General features: G+C 42.9%; 1 pseudogene; it reads left to right on the forward strand.

Moving 5' to 3' along the window:
• The first annotated feature begins 4,133 nt into the window (after positions 1-4,133).
• On the forward strand, positions 4,134-5,205 carry LOC148026757 (heat shock 70 kDa protein 8-like; annotated as a pseudogene).
• The last annotated feature ends 495 nt before the right edge of the window (positions 5,206-5,700 follow it).

Below are 5,700 nucleotides of genomic sequence, written 5' to 3' on the forward strand. Positions count from 1 at the left end.
AGTTTAACGAGCCTAAGGTAATTACAGGTGGTTATGAGTGCGAGATCTAGGCAGGAGGAGAACTCAGGAAGAAAACGCATCATGGAGGCGGGCAGGCTTCCTAGATCAAAAAGTAGAGCGTTCTCTGATTCTATGCACTCATTCGTATATCCATCAACAATATTCTTTGCACACATTGTTAATTGCACCAATACATGTGTTGGTATATGTTCTAGTATAAGTGATGGTATTTGCACTCATAATTACAATGCTTATAGTAATTAGTAGTGACCGAAGCTTTTACTAATGTAAATTCTAATGAAAATTATTGATCTTCCAAAACAAATTTATGCATACTTTTATCCCAGTTTTCATTGGTATTCCCTTCATCTCTTTTAGTGTCACTTTATCTGATTTTAATAACAGGTTTAAAGAGTGTTAGATTAATGAACTTAGGAGTTTTCTTCCTTATCTATCTTCAACTAAAACCCTTTAGGAACTTGAGTTCTTAGTTGATATTTAAAGCATTGCTAATGCAATGTAGAGGAAGCACCTCTTAAGCCCTATACTATTTACCACAAGCTTGCTACAAAAAATAGAAAATATCAAAGCATAAATCCAACATCATGGAAATTTCATACCTTGATAACCAGATGCTTCGATATTTAAATTCTCCGACTTCACAACTAGCACAACAAGAGTTCACACTCCCCATGTGACCCTCCACTCTCTTCACTCATGTACAAGAATTTTATGGGGAGTAGGGTAAGGCCCAAGCCTCTCAAACCTCAGTAAGAAAATATGTTATACTCTACTCCACCCAAATTCTCACAATCACTCAAGAAAATGATGGTCCTTAAGATGTTGAATAAATAAAAACAACCCATCTCACAATTCACAGCATCCTTCACGACCCTCTAACTCACCCAACCACCCTATCCACTCAACTAGAGGTTCCTAACTTTGTGATGAACATCCCAAATATCGTGCGTGTAAGAAATGTGTGTGCTCAATAAAGGTGCTCTCTCAAGTGCACATGCAACTAGGATTTTACTGCATATAGTTGTAGTGGGCCTCATGTCGTGCAAGTGCTCAATGATGGTGCGAAATGTGCATAATCCAAACCCATGGCATGGAAGTATTTGATAAAATCAAGAGATGACCCCCGAGTGTAGTGCATCAAACAAGTGCAATGTGAAGTGCTCATGATCCCATAATTCCTGTGATATGCAAGAGTCTCAATAAGAAATTAAACCTGTTTCACAACGTTCGATAGCTACTAGCAAACTCTAGCTCCAACGTGTCCAAAACAATACCAAGCTCGACCAAGGCTATGAAGTTTCACAAAGACTGGAGTATATGAGGCTGCAATCAATACAGCATTCAATGCATCAATCCCTAGGCATTTCATGTCCATGAGTTTCACATGCATGGCTATAACTGGGCATTCAAAGTTAAGCGCCTTGGGTTGATGGGGTATCTGCTCATGAGCCTATAGCAGTGAGATGCTCTCATCATGGCATCGTTCTTGAGAAGTATCATGTGGCTCATATGGATGTGTATGTTACTTATAGTAATGATCAAGTGGCTGATGATATTGAGCACTTCATTGCTAATAATGATGTTGCTCCCCATGTACATACTCATATACATTTGCATGATGTTGTCCATGTACATAATGCTATCTAGATGGTTGTCCATGTATGTGACCAGAATGTAGTTCATAAGAACATATATAGTCATTAGATGCATGCTGCTCAAAATATTCATACTCATCATATGCATCTTGACCATAAGTAGGCGCATGCACTTGCCTTTGCACATCGAACCCATGCCAATTGTCATGGTACTCATAATGTCCATGAGAATTTCCATACATGCCTTGCTGACCAAAATGTCCATGAGAATGCCCATACATGCCTTGCTGACCAAAATGTCCATGGGTGCCATGCTGCCCATGCATTATATGTGGACCAAACTGATTATTAGGGTCTTGCTGCCCAAAATTTCCATGTTGTCCATGTGCACCTGCATTAGGCCCTTGCTGCCCAAAATTTCCATGCTGCCCATGCAATACATGCAAACCAAACTGAACATTGGGTCCTTGCTGCCCAAAACTGCTATGTGCATGCTACCCATGTGCACCCTGCATACTATGCTGCCCAAAATTTGCAAATTGCCCTTGCATATAGCTTCCACTACAGGGGAGCTGCTGTCCCAAGGATGGGCTAGAAGGGTTCTTCACAGGTGATGGGAGAATGGGTTCATCATGTCGCATAGGGGGCTCACCTAGCTCATTGGTTCTATGGGGAAGGCCATGGGTGACACCAAAGCCTTGTGGGTTACGCTTGGTCTCCAAGGTAGGAGGGGAGTTGGCCTCACGGGGAGGGACATGCTACTTGGGCTGAGCCAAGGAGGGTGCGATGGAGGAGATGAGGGCACCCATGCGCTCGACGAGTAAGCCCATCTTGGCCATCATCTCAGAATGATGCTGATCTTGGCGGGTTTCCATCTCCTTATAGCGTTGTTTTAACTCTCGATGTGGGTCAGCATGACGGGTCTCATGTGTTGGCATAGAGTATGGTTGAGCATAGAGAAGCGGTCCATCTCGAGGGCACCCTCTTCAAACATGTCTTCACGATCCTCTTGGGTTGAGCTAGGATCATTCATTGAGGTACATGAGTCCCTTATTTCACGCTAGAAGTCCTCTTGGGCCTTTGCTTTACCCTTGTGGCCTACCATCCCAAGTGCAGTCCACTAGACCCCCTGTTACAGAAATGGAAACTTGAGCTAGGAAGCTCCGATCGCCAAAATTTCTGATTCAAATTAAAGCTCTTGATCCCCTCTATGAGGCTATGTAAAAATATATATGACAGTAAATGATTAGATCTTTGTTGTAATTGACTTTTATGGGCTGACTGTGTAGGACTACTGCCTGTCCCACAGTACCTCTGAGCACAAAATTGAGCATGTCTCCCAAATCTTAGGGCGGAATGGGAAGATTTTTGGCCTAGATCAAAGGGAACGATTCCCTCTTTGAATTGAGCTATGGGATCTGTGCTCAATCATATAAGAAGGCTTTGCTGTAATTGAATTTTGTGAGCAGTTCCTTGAGTCTGCATCCCTGCAATACTTTGCAACTTCCATGCATCACTGTGCGTGGAAACCATTGCCAATATGAGCCAATTCCTTCCTGATTAGGGCTAATACATTGCCAACAAGAGCATAACCTTACCATACATGACATCTCAAGACCAATCATAAGCATCATTACCAAGATTGCCAATCAAAGGCATAGGCATATCCTGTGAGTACCATTGCCACTTGCATAAACATCTTCATACCAACATAAGTATATAAGTGCCACTATCAAGAGAATCAAAGTGACAAGCCTTAGCTTTACAACTAAATCACTACACTTTAGGCATACACCCCATGTGGTTTTCAAAGAGACCCAGAGATTTTTAGGAGTGCTTCTAAAGAATACAGATTACTTCAGACAACAAAAGTTCTGTGATCCAGAGTTGCCCAGCTAAACACATTTGTGATGTTATCCTCAATAAACCAAACTTGGTACCATTGCTACAGACACAACTAGTGTAGCAGCAACCATCCACAAGGGTAAACTCAACCATAGTAGCTCCTTTATAGAACTGGGATGTTTGTGTGATACTATGTGCTACCATATCTATGCACACTTCTGGGGTGAGAAATGCATTGGACCGTCTATTACTATATGGGCAACATCTTTAGGAAGTAGTAATTCAAAATGCAGCAAAGTGCATGCCCATCAACAAAGGATGTAGAGAAGTTTTTCATTGAAATGCCATACTTATTGGATCTAACCTATACCCGAACTAGTAGCAACAGATCAACAACTGATGAAACAACATATATGACTCCCAATCCATTTGATCATCCTTGGCTGTCCATTGCTAGTCTCAAGATTGCGCTATTGAACAGTAGTGAGTATTGCATTCATAAAAATAGCATCCAACTCATGCTGTAATCTCGCTTGTTTGGTTTTAGCATGTGTCCCAAAATCTCTATAATGAGACCAATATGATCAAGGACAAGTTTACCCGACCATGTGCCTCAGCAAGAAGCCATGGATCCTGACTCCAAGCTCATATATCAGCATGCACTGTTCTAAAATGTACATTGGTGGCAGCTTCCCCTGTTTTCTAGCAGTGCGCCCCAGTGTGTATAGTAGCACGTTTGATGGAGAAGATGCTAATGATGATGAAGATGATGACAAGCATCCTACAAACGCTCCCAAATCGATGTGCATAGCAATAAACAGAGACCAAAGATGTTGATGCAGAGGGTGATGATAAGGGTGTGGCTGCTAATGCTAATGATGAAGATGATGATAGAGGCGTGGTTGTTTCAACAAGCAAAGTCGCCTAACAATGCCGGTTTCTTTCAGCAGGTTTCAGCAAACTTGCATTGAAAGGGCCTGTGCCATGGCTGGTCTTCATGTTCTTCGCTTGATGCTGGAGTCCACAACTGTTGCACTTCTCTATGCGCAACAATAGCAGCAAGCAAACTATGGTAATTTAGGGAGTGGGGTTGAGAAGAATGCTTTGATTTTTAATATGGGAGCATGTTTTTGTGATGTGGCCATCGCAGCCACAGCAGGGGAAGTCTGTCAAATCAAGGCCCTTTTTGGGGGGAAGCTTCCGAGGAGAGAACATGGTGCAGAACTTGATCAAGTATGTGCTGAAAGAAATTGATGCATCAGCAGAGGAGAAGTTAGGGTTCTGTTTTTCCAAACTATCCATTCAATTGTGGCCCATTGTTGAGAGGGCCATGCATGCACTGTCATCTGCGCAAGCTGCAAACATTGAAGGGGAAGTAGCAGGAAAGAGGATCTCGGGAACCATCACTCATGAGAAATTTGAGCATGTGATTGCAGAATACTTCCAAAAATCTGAAGTCTTGGTCATGAGATGCCTAGGCCAAGCACAGCAGTGGATGCCGACAGTCTGTCAGATATCATTCTTGTGGGGGGGTTGTAGCTACATCCCAAGGTTGCGTTCCACGATCTAGAATATATGTGGTGGCGGACAGATTTATGAAGGCATTGATCCCTTGGAAGCTACACTTTGCGCAATCATCATAGCAGGCATTACTGTGCAAGAACCAAGTTCTTCAACAGTGCTGCACCGAATCCTGTACAGGCTGACCTTGCAAGTCATCATAGTGGCCTATAGGGTCCAGTAATGCGGCCATCTCCACACCATTGTTGAGCTCCCCACCTGTCCCCTTTTTCACCATGGGACTCTCACATAGCAACCATTATGTCTACCTAGAGCCAGCACGAATCTCTCAGAGAATGTCTCCCACCTGGTTGAATTGAGCCACCTAAAGAGGGTGCTTGAATGATAGAGCAAAGCACAAGGAAGCTTTCTCTCAAGATGTTGCAGATCTCAAAGTTGAAAACGAGCTGCCATTTTTGTCTCCTTGCCTCCAGATTTGGCCAAGCCTCCTACCATAACTCCTGTCTGTCTTCCAAGAAAGCTGCCATCTTTGCATGTGTACCTGAAAAGTAGGGTGTATTGTTGGAAAATGAGACTAGATTTTTTAGGGAAAGGAGAGAGAAAGGAACGATCTAAAAACTAAGCTTTGATACCAACTGTAATGAAGGAGACCTAGGAGAGAGAAGGAGAGAAGGGAGATACTGCAGACAGGAGAGAGAAAGAGGAAGAAGATGAGAGA

Source organism: Lygodium microphyllum, chromosome 13 (genome assembly GCF_053477565.2).
Source record: "Lygodium microphyllum isolate KBCC chromosome 13, Lygodium_microphyllum_v1.1.10, whole genome shotgun sequence".
Lineage (NCBI taxonomy): Eukaryota > Viridiplantae > Streptophyta > Polypodiopsida > Schizaeales > Lygodiaceae > Lygodium > Lygodium microphyllum.